A 22,317-nucleotide genomic window follows, 5' to 3' on the forward strand; every position below is an offset into this window, starting at 1 on the left:
GGCTAGATAGCTAGGCAGGACAGGGCAGAAAGCAGAAGGGCCTTGTCCTGTGTCCTCCGAGATGACCCACTCCAGACCTGGCCCCTGAGCCCTCAAGCCAGCTCGGAGCAGGAAAGACACGGGATCTGTGGGTCCTGTGTTGCTCCGTCCACGTTGCTGAGCAGGTTTCCATGAGCGGAGAGAGGTCGTGGAGGGGGTGGGAAGGCTGGGAGAAACAAGAGAGAAATCAGGCCTGCCAGGAACTCAGAGAGGAGCCACAGGAAACGCTTCATCTAAAAATATGCCCGTTTCTGCAAGGAAAGCAGTCATTTGCAGGTGTGCAAAGGCCCCGTGGCGAGGAAGGTGAAACAGTGCCGCAGGCAGACCAAGGGCCTCGCCGCAGACAGGAGCGTCCCGGGCAGCTTCCCAACATGCCGCGGGGAGGCAGGAGGCAAGAAACTGGTCCCGTGAATATCTTGCTCGCGTCGGCTGGTCCAGTGACAGATTTCGGCTAACATTTCCTGGGTACTTACTTACTACGTGCCAGGCACAGCAAGGGGCTTTGGGTATGTCACCTCCCGAAGTCCTTCAAACGAGGATGTGGGAGAGAAAAGGTGAGTCTGAGGCACTGTGTCTTTCCAAGGCCACACAGCTGCTGAGGGACAAGGATAGCGTCCCATCCTAGGTTCCTGGACACCTGCTGCTGACAGTCCAGCAGACCAAGCCACCTTCCCTCAGATCACGAGCTCTGACCCATTTCAGGTCAAGACCATTCGCTCTAATTATCCTAACAGACGACAGAGGTTTATCTTGTGTTGAGGTAAATCTGGTAAAATACACTTGCTAGATTTTTTTTTTTGCACATGTATGTGTGTTTGTATGTGTGAGGGCACGCGCGTGCGTGCAGGTATGTGCACCCGAGTACATGGGTGTGTGAGCATTTGAAATCCACAGGTGTCTTCACCAATAGCCCTCCACCTTACTTTTTAATACGTATTTATTTGCAAGCAGACAGAGATGGATGGAGAGAATGGGTGCACCAAACAAACTCCAGATGCATGCACCCCTTTGTGCATCTGGCTTTATGTGGGTACTGTGGAATCCAACTCAGGTCATTAGGTTTTATAAGCAAGTTCCTTAACCACTGAGCCATCTCTCCAGCCCTAACTTATCTTTTGGGTCAGGATCTTGTGATAAACTGAGAGCACACCTATTTGGCTGTACTGGCTACCCAGTGAACACCATTGATCCACTTGTCTCAGCCTCTCCAGGACTGGGAGTATAGGTGTGTACTACCTGTCCCGCACTTTTCAGCTGGGTGGTGGGGATCTGGACTCAGGACCTCATGGTTGAGCACCAAGCGTTTTGCCCCTGAGCCAGCTTCTCCGGCCCCATGTGCTTCTTTTGTCAGTTAGACGATGGTCCAGCCCCACAGGACTGGGGGCTGGAAGGTCCATTGTCAGGGAGAATGGAGAACCACTGAGCCCCTGGATCCAGAGACCTTCCGCAGCGATTATGAAGCAAGCAGCCCTCCTCTGTGGAAAATTCCAGAGGCTGGAGCAGGAGATGCGACGACCTTAGGGAGAGGGGCTGTTCCATCAGAAGCATCCAGCCTTTAGGGAACGTACCCTGTGCCCAGAGCAGGGAAGAGAGTTCCGTGCCATTCTCAGTCCACCTTGACCACCTTATCTGCCACCCTTCACCTCCACCAGTCTCCTGTACCACCACCTTCCACCCCCCCAACACCCTCTCTACTAACCGCCACCACCCTTGACACAGGCACCTCGTCAGCCTTTGGTGGCTGAGAAAACGAGCTCTCTGAGTTCAGACCTAGCTACTGTGACTCTGTAGGGCAGAGGAAACCTGACAGTGGGCAGGCGAATGGGACAAAGGCGTAGTGACGCATGATGTGCCCAGAGGCTGCCGAGGAAAGAGTGAGGACTCCAGGGCCCGGCAAGACTTACAGAGGACGAGGCCCTTGCTGGAGGACAGTGAAGACAGGGAGAGAGTACGGACGCACCAAAAAGCGGCGGTGCCCTGTGAGAGAGTCGGCCTGGGCGTGGCATCTGTCCTCCGCCTTCTTCCCCGTGACTGAGCCAGGCTCCTCCGTGACGAGGCCCAGGACGGGGGTTCATGACAAGCAAATTATCAAGCGAATTCTTCCTGGAAGATTCAGCCTAGAGGCAGATAGGGAAATTTAGAGAAAGCCCTTCCTGGTGTGTCTGGAAAGAAAATGGACAGGGAGAGAGAGATAGAAGGCAAGCAGAAACAGTAAATTACTTAATGTCCTTGTTGCTGTGACAAGAAGTAACTTCTGTCTCAGTTTCTCAAAAAAAAAAAATATGTATTTAAAAAACAAAAACGCAACTTGAGGCTGGAGAGTTGGCTTAGTGGTTAAGGGTTAAGGTGCTTGCCTGCAAAGCCTAAGGACCCAGGTTCAATTCCCCAGGACTCACATAAGCCAAATACACAAAATGGTGCATGCATCTTGGGTCCATTTGCAGTGGCTGGAGGCCCTGGAACACCCATTCTCTGTGTGTGTGTGTCTGTCTGTCTCTATCTCTCTCTTTCTCTCTGTCTCTTTCTCTCCCTCTCTTTATATCTATCAAATAAATAAATAAAATAAACATGAGAAGGAACTTAAAAAGGAAGAATTTATTGTGGCTTACAGTTTGACAGGTTCTGGTCCATTACGGTAGGGATGCTTGGGACATGAGACCGATGGTCCCAAGCTGACGGGAGCAGTGTGGGTGGAGCCCAGTGACATTCTGTGGGCCGAAGCACTTTTGAAGTAACAGTTGTGTGGGACATACTGTGTCGGCTTAGAGGGTGTGACACTCAGCAGAGAAAAACAAGGGTTGAAGAATCACAATGAAATTCTTCCTTCAGGCTGAAGCTGCCACATCACCATGCACTCTGTCCTGACGACCATCCTCGGTCACACATTCCCCATGGAGTCCTAGAGGCAGGCCATGAAAAGTCGGACATTTGTGTTTTCTGCTTGCTTTTATAGGGAACCGCCTGACTGAGCAGTGATTGGATTTAACTTAACAGGGTAAAATACTTGTTCTCCAGGGGCCCCAAGGTCCAGGACACTGAATTTTATAATGCACACAAGTCCCTTAGACCAGCCTAGTTCATGGGAAAACCTTGAACCGTGTGCAGGAATCTGTAAGCCCCTCCACAGTCTGGTCCGGTATCCCCTCACCTCCCTTCTCTCCTGCCAAAAGCGACCACATCCTATACTCGCCTCATACAGTCTGCCCCAAGCTGTAGAGTCCAATTCTGGCTTCCTGCAAAGCCCACCATCTCCCCACCATTCATACCCAAGCCCAGCCCTTCCCAAAGCCATCTCTGATGACGTCTGCATTGCCTGCCTTGCCTCCAAGCTAGAGGTAATAACTGAGACCCTAGCGTAAGAAATGAGGCTATCTCATATTCCATGAGCTAAGCGCTAAGCTCATTCTCATTTAGTCCATTAATGACCCTATCGTATAGGTATGACTGCAACATACCCATTTTCAACAAGCATTACAAGAGGTTATGAAAAGTACCCAAGCTCGTGTTGTTAGGTCAGCAAGAGAGCCAAGAGTTGAAAACTCAGAGTTAGTCCTAAGTCCATGGCATGCAGCTTCTTGGTGACATAGGTTTCATGCCACAAAGCACTGCTTCCCACCATGCACAGTTAGAATTACTGTTCATTTGTTTTTTCATCAGCAATATTTGTATCCAAATACCATAAATGATTTTTTAAATTATTTTTATTTATTTATTTATTTGTGAGCAGAGAAAGAGAGGGAGGCAGAGAGAGAATGGATGTGTCAGGGCCTCTAGCTACTGCAAACGAACTCCAGATGCATGCACCACTTTGTGCATCTGGCTTTATGTGGGTCCTGGGGAACCGAACTCTGGTTGTTAGGTTTTGCAGGCAAGCACCTTAACCGCTGAGCCACCTCTCCAGCCCTATGATTCTTCACACTTCCAACAACCATAAATCTTCAGGAATGAATGGATGATGAATAAAGGAATGCCTGGCTGAGTGAAGGAATGAATGGATGAGAAGATGCCTATGAGAGCATCCAGTTAAGGTAATGTTTATAAACATGAATAGGAGCCCCGTCACATTCCTCCCATTCTGCGGGGCTCTGGGCCTCACAGTTGAGACCAAGGCCCATTAGGCCTTCACATGTTCCACAAAGTTCCACCTTCCCAACCTCTAAGACGAGCCTTCTATCTAGGACTGACTTTCTGTCTCTTAGCAGCTTTTCTTCTCGTTATTGCTTGGCAAACAATATGATTTATGCATGAGACACACACATTAAGATGCAATGTAGTTATTCCAACTGTCATAACTACTAAATTGAATTGAATGGCAATCCAATGATAACTCAACCTCTGCAGAAAAAAAAAAAAAACCTCAGCCTGAAAATAATCAGTACAATAATACTGTAGACACATTGCCAGAAAAAAAAAAAAAAAAACTGCATAGACCGTAGGAAAGGTGATGTCATGACTGTCGTTTATTAATGCACACAGCTTGGGTATTGTACACTGAGGTGAAGGCCACTGGAATGTGGAGCTAATTTATCCAAACAGAATTCCTAATAAATACTTTTGATTGCTCCTTTGTCTCCATCCTTTACTAAAGACAGGCAATTAACAGAGTTTGCAATATTACAAGCAAATGATATTGGGTCTCTGCCCAGCCTGCCTACAAAGGACTTTTGCAGCAATAAAAATAATCAATTGAGTTCTTCATTTTCTTCTGGGTCCATGTGATTTCCTTAATAATGTCAATGCAGATTGCAATTTGCAGGTTGTGGAAATAAATACTGCTTGCATGAGGCATGAAATTTCAGACCACAGCCATGCCATATTTTCTTACACAATTACTTTGTTAGGAGGGCATCTGGCTTGGACAATTACAACAGACCTCAAGTCTGTGCCCAAGTTATCGTTTATAGACTGACCTATGTTCTGCCTTTTACACACTTTGTGTATTTATTCTTCTGTTTCCTTGCTTGCCATGAGTTGCGAAGGGAAAGAACAATTAGGCAACCCAGCACCACCCGGACAATTTGGCCACTAGCTGATTATTTAACCTATGTGCCTCTCTGTAAAATAAGCAAGTGAATGTGAAAATGCCTGGAGTTTCAGTTCCAAAGGTACCTAGGACATACAGCCCAGGAGCTCCAGCAAATGAATGTCTTATACCACAGCCAGCATGTGGTCAGCCCAAATTAGTCAACATTAAAAACCAACAATCTAGGGCTGGAGACATGTCTTAGCAGTTAAGGCACTTGCCTGCAAAGCCTAAGGACTCATGTTTGACTCTCGAGATCCCATGTAATCCAGATGCACAAAGTTATGCCAGCGTGTAAGGCCACACATGCACATAAAGTGGAGTATGTGTCTGGAGTTCAATTGCAGTGGCTGGAGGTCCTGGTACACTAATTCTCTCTGTCTCTCTCTCTCTTGCTCTCTGGTCCTCTCTCTCTCTAATTAAAAAAAAATACATAATAAAACAACAATCTGGGCTGGAGAGATGGCTTGGTGGTTAAGGCACTTGCCTACAAGGCCAAAGGACCCAGGTTCAATTCCCAGCCACCCATATAAACCAGATGCACAAGGTGGTGCATGTGTCTAGAGTTTGTTTGCAGTGGCTGGAGGCCCTGGTATGCCCATTCTGGGTGTGTGTGTGTGTGTGTGTGTGTGTGTGTCTGTCTGTCTGTTTCAAATAAATTAATAAAAATTAAAAAAATATTTAAACCTCATGGGAAATACCAGCAACCCCACTGAGAAGGGACCCCAGTGGAATGGACGCAGGGACAAGGGATTTCTTAGATGCCCAGTTAGATTTCAAATTTCATAGAAACAAGTTCCTTATCTTTGATTTCTGGTTAAGAGCATAACATACCATAGATTCTACATAAATATCCATGGGCTGACTGACAGGGGGTGTCCACTCATGGAAGAAGCTGGTATATACTCACCAGCATCCCAGCTATGCCTTGGAGAGTCCACAGTGACAATTCCTGTGGTTCTCAGTTGAAATCACTGGGTCTTAGAGACTTACCTTCCATAGAAAGTGTTTGGACACTTTTTGCTGGAACCCTTCCTGGTGGTGAGGAAGCCAACGTCCTTGAGCCTTGTAGGGAGGGGAGGGGAATTGCACAACCTCTTCAGGACATCCCAAGATTTAAAATGCACATAACATTTTAAAGAACTAAAAGTACGCAAATAACCTTTGCAAGTGAACTTGTGATAGACTGACCTGTGTATGGAAAAAAAAATCACTGAAAATCTCTATGGCTGGCTTCGCTACAGAAGCAAAACAGAATGGATATATAGCTCAGTTGGCAGGTTGTTTGCCTAACATGCATGAAGTGCTGGGTTCAACCTCCAGACCACACCCACTGGCCATAATGGCACACACCTGTAATCCTAGCAACCAGGAGGTGGAGGCAGGAGAACCAGAAGCTCAAGGTCATCCTTGGTTACATAACAAGCTCAATGCTAGCCTTGGAAACGTCAGGCTTTATCTTAAAATTTTTTTATGTGAGAGTGAAAAAGAGTGATACAGAGAATTGGTTCCTCCAGCCCCTGCAATCAAACTCCAGACACGTGCATCCCCTTGTGAGCACGTGTGACTTTGCGTGCTTGTGTCACTGTGTCTGGCTTACGTGGGACCTGGAGAGTTAACATGAGTCCTTAGGCTTCACAGGCAAGCGCCTTAACTGCTAAGCCATCTCTCTAGCCCTGTCTTAATTTTTTAAATATCGATTAACAAGGAATTGGGTTAATAAATTATGATACACCTACGTAGAACAATGCTATTGTGCCTTTAAAAAGAATAAAATTGGGGCTGGAGAGATGGCTCAGAGGTGAAGGTGCTTGCCTGCAAAGCCTAACAACCTGAATTTGATTCCCAGGTGCCCATGTAAGGCCAGATGTACAAGGTGGTGCATGCATCTGGAGTTAATTTGCAGCAGCTGGAGGCTCTAGTGCACCCATTCTCTGTCTCTTCTCTCTCTCTCTCTCTCTCTCTCTCTCTCTCTTCCTCTCTCTCTCTCTATGTCCTTGCAAATAAATAAATAAATAAATGACATATATAGTCAGGTGTTGTGGCGCACGCCTTTAATCCCAGCACTTGGGAGGCAGAGGTAGGAGGATCCCCATGAATTCAAGGCCACCCTGAGACTACAGAGTGAATTCCAGTCAGCCTGAGCTAGAGCGAGACCCTACCTCGGGAAAAAAATAAAAGATGACTGAGGCGCGTGCGTACAAGACGGTGGTTGGGGCTAGGAGAAGTTGGCTCTGCAAAGCACGTTTGCGTGTGTGCTCACGTGTGCACGAAGTGTCTACAACAAGGGCAATGGCCGAGCTGGGGGCAGCGCAGGAGGCTTTGGGTCAGATGCAGCCAGAGACAGACAGCGTGCTCTTTATTCCCATGCATAAGGAGTAAATTCCTTAACAAGCACATGCGTAGCCTGTTTTTCCTTTATTGACATTTAATTTTATTCATTTTTAATAAGGCAAAACACATGCACAAAATGATAAAGGATATAAAATGGTGTATAGAAAAAAAAAATCTCCCTCTTGGCCCTGTCCTCAGACAGCCAATCCCTGCCCAGGAAGCAACTAAAGGGATTCTTCTGGAGTCTCTCTCAAAAGCGGCCCTAAGCTCTGCAAGTGTCCTTTTTATAAGTAACCATAATTAAATGAACGGTGCTAAGAAGCATCCACTGAGCCACACTGCTCTCCAGCAAGGTTCCAAGGCTAGGCCAGGCTGGTGCCCAGCACTGCCCACTGCATAGTGGGAAAAGAGCTTCCTTAGTTTTGGGATATGCAATGTTTCCTAAGCTCTTTTGGCCTCACTTCCTAATCTGTACAACGAATGATTAATTCCCACCTCTTAGGTGGTCATAGGAGTAAGAATGGTTCACAGAGCATACTGTCCCTAAGACGCTGCTGTGCTGAGATGGGGGACCAGCTCCCTCCCTCCACCCTTGGGCCACCCTGAGCAGAGTTCCTGAAACCAACAGAAAGCCACACACTCCTGAACAGAGTTCCTGAAACCAACAGAAAGCCACACACTCCTGGACGATGCTCCAACACACTGGGACTATCCAGATCCAGTGCTTCTTTCCTTTTTCTTTTCCTTTTTTTTTTTTTTTTTTTTTGCGGGGGGGGGAGGGTGGATGGGGATTTGAGGTAGGGTTTTACTTTAGCCGAAGCTGGCCTTGAACTCACAGCAATCTTCCTACCTCTGCCTCCCACGTGCTGGAATTCAAAGCCCGTGCCAGCACGCTCTGCTCATCTCGTACTTTCTAAAGCAACGTTTCTATCTAGCGTGGTCAGCCAGAAGGCCCTGTGTGAGGCCTGACGCTGCCCTCGCTGGCCCGTCCTGAGGGATTCTTTACCTCCACGCCTTGAGTGTGTGACTTCTGCACCCCAGACCCTGGCCAGCTTGCAGCCTCGATGCTGTGGTGTGTGTCGGGGAGCCCCGTGGTCAGGGAGAGGGTAGCGAGGTAGGTCACAGTGCAGGATACAGGATTTCCAACCTGAAGCACGGTCTATTGTGGGCTTACAAAAAGCCCAGCTTATAGAAAAACAGATTCCTCAAATCAAGCAAGATGAAAGTCTTCGAAAAGGGAGTAAAAGTTTTCAATGGTCAGTTCAGGTTTATCATCACTGTAATGAAATGTAACCCATGCTATGTATAACTGAGATGGAAGACTCGCTCTGTCCAGTGCCAGGTTACTAAGATCACAGAGACCGAGAAGTGACCATTAGTAACGCAAGTCCCCACTTCTCCACCGTTCCTTCCAACCCCAAGCAGCTCAGATCTGATACCTGGCAAGGAAGCATTTGTCACAAAACCCTGCCATTTCCAGGGTCACTCCTATGGTCCTAGAGGCAGAGGGGGCGTTGTCTGTGACAGGCTTCCCTGGAGCAGCACACATGCACACACGCACACACACACACACACACACACACTCATATGCACATACACAAGCACACACATATACACACATGCATATGTAATACACACAAATATAAAGCCATACACACACGTATGCAAATATAGGCAGATGTCTAGAAATACACGAATGCACACTACATAAATACTTACACACTAACGCATATAGGCACATAAACCCATCATACATATGTAAACACACACACTAGTATTGTCGGGGGGCGGGGGGCTGAGGAGAGGCTGCCACGGGATGAAAGAGGCGCTCCGTGTTCCTGTCACTGTGTCTCTCCTGGCCATTCTACTGCTCAGGGTTCAGACCTCATTTCCCAAATTAAATCACAGATAGGAGAAAGAAAGTTTCCCATCTATTTTTTTTTTTTCAAGTAAATCTGGGGCGTTAAAGAGCACAGCTGCCACCAAGAATGTCAGCCACACCCATTGAATAAAAATATCTCTTAGCAAGTTATCCTAAATCAATTTTTTTTAATGAGTCCACCTTTTTTTTCTGACTTAGTCCTGGTGATTTAATAGCTCTGGGAGAATGCTACTGAAACAAGAAAACTGAGTATTTTTCTCTTGTATTTTCTGGGAGATTTATCTGCTAATCAAACATGTTAATTCCCAACACACTTACTAAGGCATTCCCAGATGTTCCAGACCACTTCTGGAGTTTCATGCTTTTGAAATTTGCATCTAACATGAGGCTCTCTGGGATGGAACTATGTCAAAAATAGGGGGAGGGGGAGGCTTAATTTCCCAGTGGTATTCCATCTTCCCAAGAGAAGAGGCCACAGATATGAGGGTGGTTGGCGGCCCTATCTTTTTAGCTATCACCATGCCAGGTATGGGCGGATCGACGCACTCCCCAGGCTGCCCTTGGCACGTTAGCTGCACAGCTACCATCTCACACTTTGCTTCTCTCCACCTCACTGATTGACAGGTGAGTTAGTATTGGAGATCAAACCCAGGGCTTCACGTGTTCTAGGCACGCACTCTCCCGCTGTCCTATTCCAATTACATGTGTCGATGAGCCACTCACTGTGCAACAGACAGAAGCTCCCTAGACACACAGGCGGGTCTAGGCATCAGCTCTGCCCTCACAGGAACCTGACTAAACGCAGCCAGATGCCACGCCCGGAGTATGGGCCCAATGCCAAAGGACCGCTCCTCTTACGCATGTAACAAATCCTTATGTTTTCTTTTTGAAAAAAATATTTTCTTAGTATTTATTTATTTGAGAGAGATAGAGAGGCAATTCAAGTGAGAGAGAATGGGCACACCAGGGCCTCCAGCTGCTCCAAAAGAACTCCAGATGCGTGTGCCACCTTGTGCATCTGGCTTATGAGGTTCCTGGGGAGTCGAACCTGGGTCCTCCGGCTTTGCAGGCAAACGCCTTAACCGCTAAGCCAGCTCTCCAGCCCTCTTATACTTTCTATGGACCAGGCTGGCTGCCAGTGATGGCTTTACCAATGTCAATTCATCTAATCCTCCCACTACATCTAGATACATGCTCCTCTTATCCCTTGGTGCTGGGTGGTGGGGGGAGAGTGAGGCACAGAGCCAGGAAGTAACTTGCCAAGGCCCAGCAGCCAGTCAGCGTGGGCTTCAGGTTCTGAGCCCAGGCACTCCAGCTCCAGGGCCACGCTCCTGCCATTAGGCTACCCAGCCCCGATTCAAAGGTTCCCTAACTCAAGTCACCTGCAAGTGATGCGGGGAGAATGAGACTCTTACAGCCACCCCGAGGAAGTAACGTTCACCATGTAAACATGAGTGATGCGCTAATGTTAATTCAGCTAACCAGGGAGGAAGCGGTTTGCAAGCTGTGGTTCTGGGCGGAGAAGGCGCGAGATGTTCTTGGAACTGGGTGAACCTACTGTAACAGGAAGGTGGAGAGGGAAGAAGGAAACAGCCTGGGGTAGGAGCTGGAACACATGCAAATCTACACTTCTTTTAACATCTACAGACTGCTTGTTCCGTGGCCCCGTTTCCCAAGAATAAGAGGAATCTGTCCTACAGGTTCGGCAGGGGGAAACTATATCAGCTTTGTGTCATCGGCGGTCTCCTGGGCTAGTGGTGTGTGAAATGGGCTGGAAGGGGGGGCAGACCCACGGGGAGGCAGCAGAACGGGTGGAGTGGAGGCAGATAAATGTGGATCAAGAGAATTGGGTGGGGGGGGGCTGGAGAGATGGCTTAGCAGTTAAACACTTGCCTGCGAAGCCTGAGGACCCCGGTTCGAGGCTCAGTTCCTCAGGACCCACGTTAGCCAGATGCACAAGGGGGCGCACGCGTCCGGAGTTCGTTTGCAGTGGCTGGAGGCCCTGGCGCTCCCATTCTCTCTCTCTCTCTGCCTTTCTCTGTCTGTTGCTCTCAAATAAATAAATCAAAATAAACCAAAAAAAGAGAACTGGGGTACACCAGCAATGGTGATTAATAATGCTGCATTGGGACAGGAGGCGACTGACAGTCACTCTAAAGATGATAGGCTCTCCCTGGGACAGCAGGAGATGTAGGCTATAGGAGAAAGTCCATGCCACAGGAACATCACACTGACTCACATGGACTTTTATGTACTATGGAGCCACTGGACAGCCAGCCCTTCCCCTCCCCCTCCACCTGGCATCCCGGTAGTGCTTCCCAGGGACACCGAGGTAAAGGTGAGCGTGGCCCTGGGGCCCTTCCTCCTGCAGCGCTGAGGGCACCGCTCCTGTAGGTTCAAGTTGAGAACATGAGAAGTCCCATCAGCAAGGGTGCACGTATGGACAGGAGGAAGATATGTGCACAGGTAGACCATGCTCCTCTTTTCGTTCCAGACCCCATCCAAGGGATCTGTGCCCCAACATTTGTCACCAAGAATCTTTCTTTTCTTGCTAGAAGTGAGTTCTGGTGAAGAGAGAATCCATAACACATACTGTGTGCCTCAACTTCCCCTCTGAACCCATGTCCTGCTGCCCTTGCAACATGCATCTTCTCTCACCACACCCCTCTTCGCGTCCTTGTGTCCAACCCTCTGTCTGGCTCCTCCCCCTGCCCTCTCCGTTTGCAGAGATCCACTCTCAGGTGGGTCTTACCAGAACTTCTCCTCCTCATCTCCTCAGGTGGGAGATGGGGTGACCAGCTCGTTCATGCTTTGCCTGAGACTAAGCCGTTTTCTGGTCTGTTGGCCGTAGGGTGCTAAATGAGGGAAGTCCCACACGCACCAGGATGTCCACTCACCCGAGTCACGTGCCTGCGTCACCTCTGCAGGCGATCAAGTCTCCTTGTCCTTGTGGCTCCTTCCTCAGTGGTGGATGTGACTCCATGGGATCAATCCTTCACCGGGCACTTTACCTGGCCCAGAGCAGGTGCACAGTCCGTACCAGCGGAGCCAGTGTCGGACCTGAGTACAGGACGAGAGTCAGGGGTAGAAGACGGGCCCCGTGCCTCACAGGCAGAAAAGGGAGGCCAGGTGGTCAGAGGGCACAAGACCAAAAATGCTCACAAGTGCAACTCGTGGCCTGAGGTCAGCAGAAGCCTGGCGCATGGAAGCCAAAGAACGAAGTTCATGTGCTTGTTTCTTCTGTCATCTGCCAGCCAGCAGTCTAGAGGACAGCTGAGCAGAAACTCTCCGTGGACGCAGTTCACTTGAAGAGCTGAGCCACGGGTGCTGGGCAGACAGGCAGGGAGCAAGCAAGCCTAAGGGGGGGGGGAGGACCATTTCAACGACAGAGGCTGCCACCCCAAGTGCCACTTGGTGAGTTGAGTGTGGTTCTACTGCAGAAAGACACTTGCTTTTCACACAGTACAGCCCCTGGACTTGGAGAAATGCCTTCATCGGATGGTCAACTGAGGCAGGCACTAGCTGAATGAGCCCCGTGTTCCAAGTAGGCTTAAGAGACTTCCAGAATCGCTCTGAACTGCACACCACACACATACACGTGTAAAAATGGGGGCTGGGGTGAGGGCTCAGTGGGTAAACTGCTCGCCGTGTTAATCACGAAGACGTGAATTTGGGTCAACATTCATGTAAAATGCCGAGGGTAGTGTGGCACATGCCTGTTATCCCGACACTGAAGGGGCAGAGACAGAAGTTCTGATCCTTAGGGGAAGCACGGTAAGTCGAATTGGTGAGCTATACGTTCAGCCAGTGACCCTGTCTCCAAGTACAAGGTGGAGACCAACTGAAGTAGACATCCAACATCGACCTCTGGTCCCCACATGCATGCACATGTCACACACACCTGAGCCTATACACATATGAACATGCATACACACATGCACACTGCCATGTGCCCCCCCCCACATACACAACCAAAGCAATTCTGAGTATACCTTGATGGTGACTTTGGTTTCCCATGCATGACACTCAGGATCTTAGGGTGAAGCCTTCTCTGGGTTCCAGTCCCAGCTGTGACCCTGGTAGCTAAGACCCTAACCTTGAAAACCTTCGGTTCTCAGCATCTGACACTGAAGGGCTCATTGTGAGGATAAGGAAGAGAAGCAGCCTGGTCTATAGTAGGTGTTCAATATAGCAAAAGTATCATTTTTAGTGGTGCTGTTAGCACCACATTGGTACATGAAGCTACCTAGCCAATCTGAGCTTTCTCCCTGCCCCCAGGGCTTCTGAAGCAAAACACAGCTCATTAATAAACAGCCAGCATATTTGCTTCTGCGTTGTCAGTCACATTGTTTCCTTATCTGATGGTCTTGCTCTGGAGCCCTATGTATGGCCCAAACACACTGACTAATTTTAGCATCTGCAAAGTGCCACAGCCTCAGCCACAGCAGCTCTCTCAAAAGCTGTGACTGAAATAAACAGGCAATTAGCAGGTTTTACAGGATTCTCTTTCCCTCACCCCACCCCACCTCACCCCACCCCAATACCTCTGACACATTAAGCTGATCACAACAGTTATTTTAAGGGCATTCAGCTGAGGTACAAATGGAGTTAGTGGTAACCTTGTGTTCTTGTGTCCTTCATGGAGATAGATATATTCTTGAGTCCCTGCTAGATGTAACAGTGTGAGGGCTGGAGAGATGGCTCAGCAATTAAGGCGCTTGCCTGCAAAACCTAATGACCCAAGTTCAATTCCCCAGTATCCATGTAAAGTCAGATGCACAAAATGGAGCATGCATCTGGAGTTCATTTGCAAGGCTAGAGGATCTGGCGCATCCATTCATTCTCTCTCTTTGCAAATAAATTTTAAAAAATAATTTTTTTAAAAAAATATTTATTTGAGAGGGAGAAAAAGGGAGAGACAGAGAGAAAGAGAAAGAATGGGCATGCCAGGGCCTCCAAACACTACAAATGAGCTCCAGCATGAGCCCCCTTGTGCATCTGGCTTATGTGGGTCCTGGGGAATTGAACCGGGATCCTTTGGCTTTGTAGGCAAACGCCTTAACCACTAGGCCATCTCTCCAGCCCTAAAAAATAGTTTTTAAAAAGTGAAATAGCCATGTGAGCATGAGTCTCCAGGCAGGTCTCTCCCAAGTGTGGCCTCACTTTCCTTAAAGATAAAAATACAGAAGCTGGACAGTCTTTTAAGGCTGGGGTCCACAGTGGGAGTGGTACTGAGTTGCAGTATGCTTTGGTTTCCTTATGGCTGGCATTTAACCTTCGGATATCTATGAAGCTCCTTGTAGGATCTAGGTGCTATGCTGGGTGTTTGAAATCGTCCCTCTCATGTCCACCCTGCCTCAGTCACCTGGAGGGATATCCTCACTTTGAGTCAGGCTCCTCAGACAAATTAGTCCCAAGTTTGGGTCTTGCCCATGTCTGCGTGGAATCTCCCACCTGCTCTACTCTCTGAACTCTGTTAGAAGAGCAGGGCCCAGGCTTGGGGTCTCCCGCATAAAGTGACCAGTCTTGGGAGTGGGAGAAGTTTAGGAGAGAAGGAATACTTGGCTCTTTTTAGCATTCTCTTATCCAGTGTGTGTGTGTGTGTGTGTGTGTGTGTGTGTGTGTGTGTGTGTGTGTGTGTTAGATGTGGAATGTATGTGCATTTATATGTTTAGGCACATTAGAAGGTGTGCAAGTGTACACGGGTGTGTCTGTGTGTGGAGACCAGAGATCAATGTTGGGTGTCTTCAGGCTGGAAAGATGGCTTAGCAGTTTTCCTGAAAACCCTAAAGACCCAGGTTCGATTTCCTAGTACCCACATAAGCCAGATGCATAATGTGGCACATGCATATGGAGTTCATTTGCAAGGGCTAGAGACCCTGGTGCACCCTTTCAGACACACTGTCTCTTTCTTCTTCTCCCTCAAAATAAATAAATAAATAAAAATAAGCCAGGCGTGGTGGCGCACGCCTTTAATCCCAGCACTTGGGAGGCAGAGGTAGGTGGATCACTGTGAGTTCAAGGCCACACTGAGACTACATAGTGAATTCCAGGTCAGCCTGGACTAGAGTGAGACCCTACCTCGAAAAACCAAGAAATAAAAATTAAAAATACTGGGTGTCTTCTTAGATTGCTCTATTTATTGATTTATTTGTTTATTCAAGGTAGAGTCTCACTCTAGCCCAGGCTAACATGGAATTCACTGCGTAGTCTCAGAGCAGCCTCAAACTCACAGCGAACCTCCTCCCTCTGCCTCCTGAGTGCTGGGATTAAAGGCGTGCGCCACCACGCCCAGCTCGCCTTATTTTTTGAAAGATCATCTGTCACTGAACCCAGAGTGTGTCGATCCAGCTAGACTGGCTAGCCACCTTGCTCTCAACCTCTCCAGCACTGGGATCACAGGCACACACTGCTGTGGAGTGCTAGGGAGTGAGCCCACTAAGCGATCGCCTAATCCTTTATCCAGTGTCACAGTAAAACAACCCCACAGATGAACACGTCGCTCCTTCTCAAGGTTCCATTGGCAGCACCCGAGGACTCCTGCAGTGAGGGCTGAACCCCAGCGTCTTCTGATAACCTACTGATACGTTCACTGTTAGACCTCAGGGGGTCAAGGGCAAGATTGAGGAGTCTTGGTTCTCTCACTTGAGAAAGAAAAATCTCTTCACTTCTGGTTTGGTGGCCTTGAATTCATGGGCAGCTGTGAAAATAATACCTGTGCTTCTCTCTTGGCCTTCTACTTCATGGCAATATGGAGTTTAGCTTACAAATAAGCTGAAAAGATGGTTACCTGCATAATAGACATTTTGAACAGTATCAGAAAGTTTTGCCTCTCCAAAACTACCTTCCCCATGGCCAAAACTTCAACCATCAATGATTCACCGGTGGGGAGGGCTCACAGACAGCCTTCTCGGTATTCAGTAGAATCCTTGTTAGTAGTTGTACCGGTGTGATCCATGAAACTATGGAGAAAAATTCTAGTCACCGGGCCTATGGCCTGCTCTGGCTCCTTTGTAATGTTGCATTCATTTTTTTTTTCTTCCCAAACCAATCTATCACACAGGATTTATTAATCTGTGCATTAAAATCAGCAAGCTGAGGCTTAAGGAGTTGAGGGAACTTGACAAAGGACTATAGGAATGATATGTTCGGAATTAAATAATCTGGGTGAGGTGGAGACTGTGGTGGGTCCTGGAAAACTGGCCAGCAAAGAGGGGTCTATCAGTGACCCTCCGCTTCTTTTGCCTCTTTTAGTCCAGTTCCCCAAATGTCCCAAGGACAAATCCCACAAAGGCAGCCAGAGCTTCTTCAAAGAACACCAATGGGGTTGGAGGGATGTCTTAGCGATTAAGGCACTTGCTTGCAAAGCAAAGGGACCCAGGTTCGATTCCCCAGGACCCACGTTAGCCAGATGCATAAGGGGGCGCATGTGTCTGGAGTTAGTTAGCAGTGGCTGGAGGCCCTGGTGCACTCATGATCTCTCTCTCTCTCTCTGCCAAATAAATAAATAAAAGTATTTTTAAAAAAACAATAAATAGGGCTGGAGAGATGGCTTAGCAGTTAAGCGCTTGCCTGTGAAGCCTAAGGACCCCGGTTCGAGGCTCGGTTCCCCAGGTCCCACCTTAGCCAGATGCACAAGGGGGCGCATGCGTCTTGAGTTCGTTTGCAGAGGCTGGAAGCCCTGGCGCGCCCATTCTCTCTCTCTCCCTCTATCTGTCTTTCTCTCTGTGTCTGTCGCTCTCAAATAAATAAATAAATAAATAAATAATTTTTTAAAAATTAAAAAAAAACAATAAATATCATTCATTTTGCTAAGGGGTGGGCTCCAACTAGCTAACACAGAGGTGTTGTCTATAGGGCTCTCCAGTGCCCCTTGGCCGTGGATTAGGTAGGCAAGGCACCACAACACTGGGCTCTGGCTCCTGGGAAAACCATTACATAACTACCCTGTTCTCCTCTCACCCCAGGAGAGATGCCAGCCCAGCCATTACACGAACAACACTTTTATTTTTAGAAACTGTTTTTCCCTGATAGCTTCGCAACCTCTCAGCTGCCACTCTCCAGACGAATCTAAATTAAAACACAACAGTGAAATATGGAAGCATGTTTTGTCCCGTCATCCTCTCTAACTCTCTGAACCCAGTGGGTGGGGCCCCTAATTTGTCTCCCAAGCAACAGGGAGGGGGAAGTGGTGAGAGAGGCAGTGCCTGGTCTGATGGTTTGCTGCCAACCAGTTATTATGACACCAGCCCGCTTGCAGAGCCTGTGAGAGCCCATAGGTGGGGAGTGTGGAGGACTGTAATTACACCAGGTAAAAGTGGCTCACCTGCTGAGCAAGAAGAGCCCATTAGAGAGTGTAGGGCAGGGTAGAGGGGAGGCTGGAGAGATGGCTTAGTGGTTAAGGCACTTGCCTGCAAAGCCTAAGAACCCATGTTCGACTCCCTAGATCCCATATAAGCCAGATGTACAAGGTGATGCATGCGTAAGGTCATGGATGTGCACAAGGTGGTGCGTGCATCTGGAGTTTGACTGCAGTGGCTGGAAGCCCTGGCACTCCAATTCATTCTCTCTCTCTCTCTCTCTCTCTCTCTCTCTCTCATAAAAACAAAACAAAAAAAAGAGTGGAATGGGAACAGTGTTCTCAAGGGATTGGATTTCTAGATTGCATATTCAAGTTCACTCTCAGGTTTGCCTTCTAATATCAGAAACAAAAGAGCCCTTGAGGAGCAGGAAAAGGGGACCCTGTCATTGTCCTCTGTCAGGTCCTGATAGCCAGAGCCCTAGGAAGACAGACATCCTGTCTCAGAGTCCTGCCCCAATACTGGAAACTGAGAAGCTAGCATTTCATGAGGTGCCAACTCTGCAATACAAGAGGGAAACAATAGTGTCTCAGTCCAGCAAGGCGGAACCACTGGCCACAGTGTGGAGCTTCCGCCAGAGAGCCAAAGGCTCTGACCCTGACTCGACTATTCCCCAAAGATCTCTGTGTCTAGTGTCCTGGCCTGTAGAATGGGAATCATTATAATGTCACCTTGATTGTGAAATGTAAGAGACAAAATGGCTTTAAACTTACAGGCATGTCCAATCTTTTAATACTGTAACATGACATTGTCATCTGTATAGCATTCATGTTCAAGAACTATACCATCAAATTCTTTTTGAAACTCTCTTGGTTTGGGGCTGGAGAGATAGCTCAGCAGTTAAGGGCACTTGCTTGCAAAGCCTAACAGCCTAGGTTCAAGTCCCCAGTATGCACATATAGCCTGATGAAAGCGGCGCGCGCATCTGGAGCTTGCTTTGAGTGACAAGAGGCGCTGGAGGGCTCGTGCTCACTCGCTCGCTCTCCCTCCCTCCATCTCTACTTGCAAATAAATAAATAAAATAATTTTAGCCAGGCGTGGTGGCGCACGCCTTTAATCCCAGCATTTGGGAGGCAGAGGTAGGAGGATTGTCATGAGTTTAAGGCCACCCTGAGACTCCATAGTGATTCCAGGTCAGCCTGGGCTAGAGCGAGACCCTACCTCGAACAACTAAATTTTATATATATATATATATATATACATATATATATATATATATATATATATATTTTTTTTTTTTTTAAGGGCTGTAAAGATGGCTTAGCGGTTAAGGCATTTGCCTTTGAAGACTAAGGACCCAGGTTTGATTCCCCAGGTCCCACGTAAGCCAGATGCACATGGTGATACATGCATCTGGAGTTCATTTGCAGTGGCTAGAGGCCCTGGTATACCCATTCTTTCTTGCCCTTTCTCTGACTCTAATAAGTAAATAAATAAAGAAAAAAACTTTAAGAAAAAAGAAATCTTTAGGTGAAAATATTTTTACATATATATTTTAAATAAAAATAAGAAAATAAATCTTATGCTTTAAGTGAGTTTACAGTTTGGTATTGAGCCATATTCGTAGCTATTCTGAGCCACATGTGGCTTGCAGACTGCAGGTTGGATATGCCTTCAACTTCCAGAACAAAGAAACTGTCCCATTTACAAACTCTGCTAAGTCAACAGCACCAGGTGCCAGGCAGGACACAGTTTTGGAATCAGCTACAAGGCCACAGTCCCGACCCCTCAGGCCCCTTTGTACAGCACAGGAATAACTTCTGGGAGGAGACTTGACATGGACGGCTGCAAGGGAACCACAGCTTGGACAGAGATTCAGTCCCATCCTCCTCCCCTGGGGCCTGGCCTCAGGATCTGATCCTAAGGGCGTTGGTGAGTCACTGTTGGTTACAGTGACAGCCCACTGTAATGCCACCTGCCACAAGATCCTTCCGGGGCACCAACAGGCCCGGAGGCTGGGTGCTCCCTCTTTCACACGTGCCCTGGACTTGAAACTCTCTTCCTTGTGATGCATTCCTGACACAGTGGCTACCTTGACACATCCCAGAAAGTAACAACACGCACATTGTTCCACCTTCTCCAGCCTCAGGAAGTGCCCTAGCCAAGCACAAAGGTGCCACCCAGATTCAGGCAGCGGGGACATGTGCTCCAACGCTTCCACCAGAGTCATGGTCACCCTCCCCTAGGTGGCCTGGGGCCCACTTGGGCCTCAGTTGAGGAAGTTCTTGGAGTCCTGATTGTGAAGGGTGGCTACAGGAAGGTAGACGCGGGCACAAGCTCAAACCATGTTCTTCTCTGCTTGCGACCGTGGAAAGTTATGCACTTACTACGACACAATGTTAAGACGTTAACATTAGCATAGTGAATTACCATCGCAACTGTGTCATTCAATCCATCCCACATTATCGATGAGGACAACCCAGTGAGGCTACATGACTTGCCGAGGCCACAGAAACCCACAGGCTCACCATGGTCTAAAATCCAAAGTCAGAGCCTGGGAAATCTGCCCTGCCCCACACACTCCAACCCACCCTCACTCGGAGCCTGGATCTACTTCTGGGGTCCTTTATTTTAGCTCATCGTCCCTCCCTCAGGTAGATGAGGTCTGGAGAGATGGCTTAGCAGTCAAGGCACATGCCTGCAAAGCCAAAGGTCCCAGGTTCAATTCCTCAGGACCCACGTTAGCAAGATGCACAGGGTGGCACATGCATCTGGAGTTCGTTTGCAGTGACTAGAGACCCTGGCATGCCCATTCTCTCCCTCTCTCTCTCCCTTTCTTTCGCAACTAAAAATAAATTTATTAAATAAAATTTTAAAAGGTGGATGAGACCAGAAGAATAGCATCAGAACTTGTCATCTGTGGCATCCTACATACATATATACCCCAAACACAATATGCACCCCACATACACATGCATATGCACATACACACACACATACACACAATCTTGGCTATAAATCCTGGCTCTCATCCTCATCTTCATGGCCCAGGAAGGTCAGCTCCCTGATCTATGCAGTTTGATTCTGGTTGTCAAAGCTTCCAGAATTCCACCTGTCATTCACCCAACACACTCCTGGGCCTCACCAGTGAAGCCTCCCTCACCTGCCCTGAGCCCGCAGATGAGAGAAGGAGGAAGAGAAGGAGAGAACAAGGCAAAGAGAACAACCGAAAGAGGCTGGGCTTTCCTAGCAGGCAGGGAAAAGCCAACACTGTAACCAAGACTCGGCCTATAACTCAGAAGAGTACTGACAGCTTGAAAGTCAATGTTTGGAGCCAGGCGTGGTGGCGCACGCCTTCAATCCCAGCACTCAGGAGGCAGAGGCAGGAAGATCACCATGAGTTCAAGGCCACCCTAAGACTACATGGTGAATTCCAGGTCAGCCTGGGCTAGAGTGAAACCCTACCTTGAAAAACAAAAACAATGTTTGGGGCTTACTTGTTGAGGCATTTGATTCCCCAGGACCCAAGTAAGCCAGATGCTCAAAATGGAACATGCATCTTGAGTTCATTTGCAGTGGCTGGTGTGCCCATTCTCTCTCTCTCTCTCTCTCTCTCTCTCTCTCTCTCTCTCTCTCTCTCTCTCTCTTTCTCTGTGTCTGTCTATCTCTATCTCTCTATTTCACAAATAAATAAATAAAAATTTAAAAAATAAAAATAAGAGCTAGAGAGATGGCTTAGCGGTCAAAGCCCTTGCCTGCAAAGCCAAAGGACCCAGGATGAATTCCACAGGACCCACATAAGCCAGATGAACAAAGTGGCACATGCGTCTGGAGTTCATCTGCAGTGGCTGGATGCCCTGACATGCCCATTCCCTCTCTTTCTCTCTCTCTCTCTCAAATAAATAAATAAATAATAAACTAAAAAAATCAATATTTGCATATCTTAGTGGAAAGATGACACCTTGACCACCTTGATCACGTTTTTAGTATAATTTAGGCCATTACTAACCAAGTGAATTAAGCAGGGCACCCAGCCCTGCTGCAGAATTCTCAGCGTATGTGCTGATGCATGGACGTGAAGCAGCCAGTGGTAGACAAACGTCCTGCCCTTGCTGACGGTAAGTGGTTCCTTAGAGGTGTCCTCTCGGGAAACGCAGTAGACGCAACAGACCGCACACAGAGGAGGGCCGGCCCTAGTGTGCTGCGGGCTGCAGCCCCCCACTAAATGACAAATGGCTCCCCTGAGGGCGGAGCTGGAAGGTTATGTCCAGGTCCTCCCTCCATCCCCCTCGGAGAAAGCCATCTGTCAGTGGCCACTAATCCTCAGCAGTGGAAGGGCGGGCAAGGGAGGCGCTCAGGCTGCAGCTCTTGGCAAGGGAAAAGGGGTCTCTGAGCCAGGGACCTTCATGGGGGAAGCTGCTCCCAGTGTGAATGGCAACGAAGGTACCATGACCAGTGAGGCGGGAGTAGGGCTGCTGGGCTGTTCTCGAGCTACAGGGGCCACTGACAGTGTCCCACGATGGCAAAGGGGTCATTCTCCCCCGTGCCCACGACCCAGGAGTCAGAGTGTCTCTTCCAGGGGAAGCATTTTCTAGGTTGCTGGCAGTCAGTGGCATGCTCTGACCCCTCCGTGGCCCTTGCACTCTGAATCCTCCGGGCTCTGCCCACCACTCTCCTCCTCCTCCTCCGCTTCTCCCTTGCCCCACCCTTCCATACTGGGCCTCTGTCACACTCTCATT

At 48.4% G+C, this 22,317-nt stretch overlaps 1 long non-coding RNA gene across 1 annotated transcript; it reads right to left on the reverse strand.

Annotated features, from left to right (window-relative positions):
* Positions 1–2,619: 2,619 nt before the first annotated feature.
* Positions 2,620–12,344, reverse strand: LOC123464101. The gene is made up of 2 exons (XR_006639356.1): positions 12,176–12,344; positions 2,620–2,938 (listed from the first exon to the last, which is right to left on the reverse strand). It is a non-coding gene; the product is annotated as an uncharacterized LOC123464101 (long non-coding RNA).
* Between the last annotated feature and the right edge of the window lie 9,973 nt (positions 12,345–22,317).

This window comes from Jaculus jaculus, chromosome 10 (assembly GCF_020740685.1).
Source record: "Jaculus jaculus isolate mJacJac1 chromosome 10, mJacJac1.mat.Y.cur, whole genome shotgun sequence".
Classification (NCBI taxonomy): Eukaryota; Metazoa; Chordata; class Mammalia; order Rodentia; family Dipodidae; genus Jaculus; species Jaculus jaculus.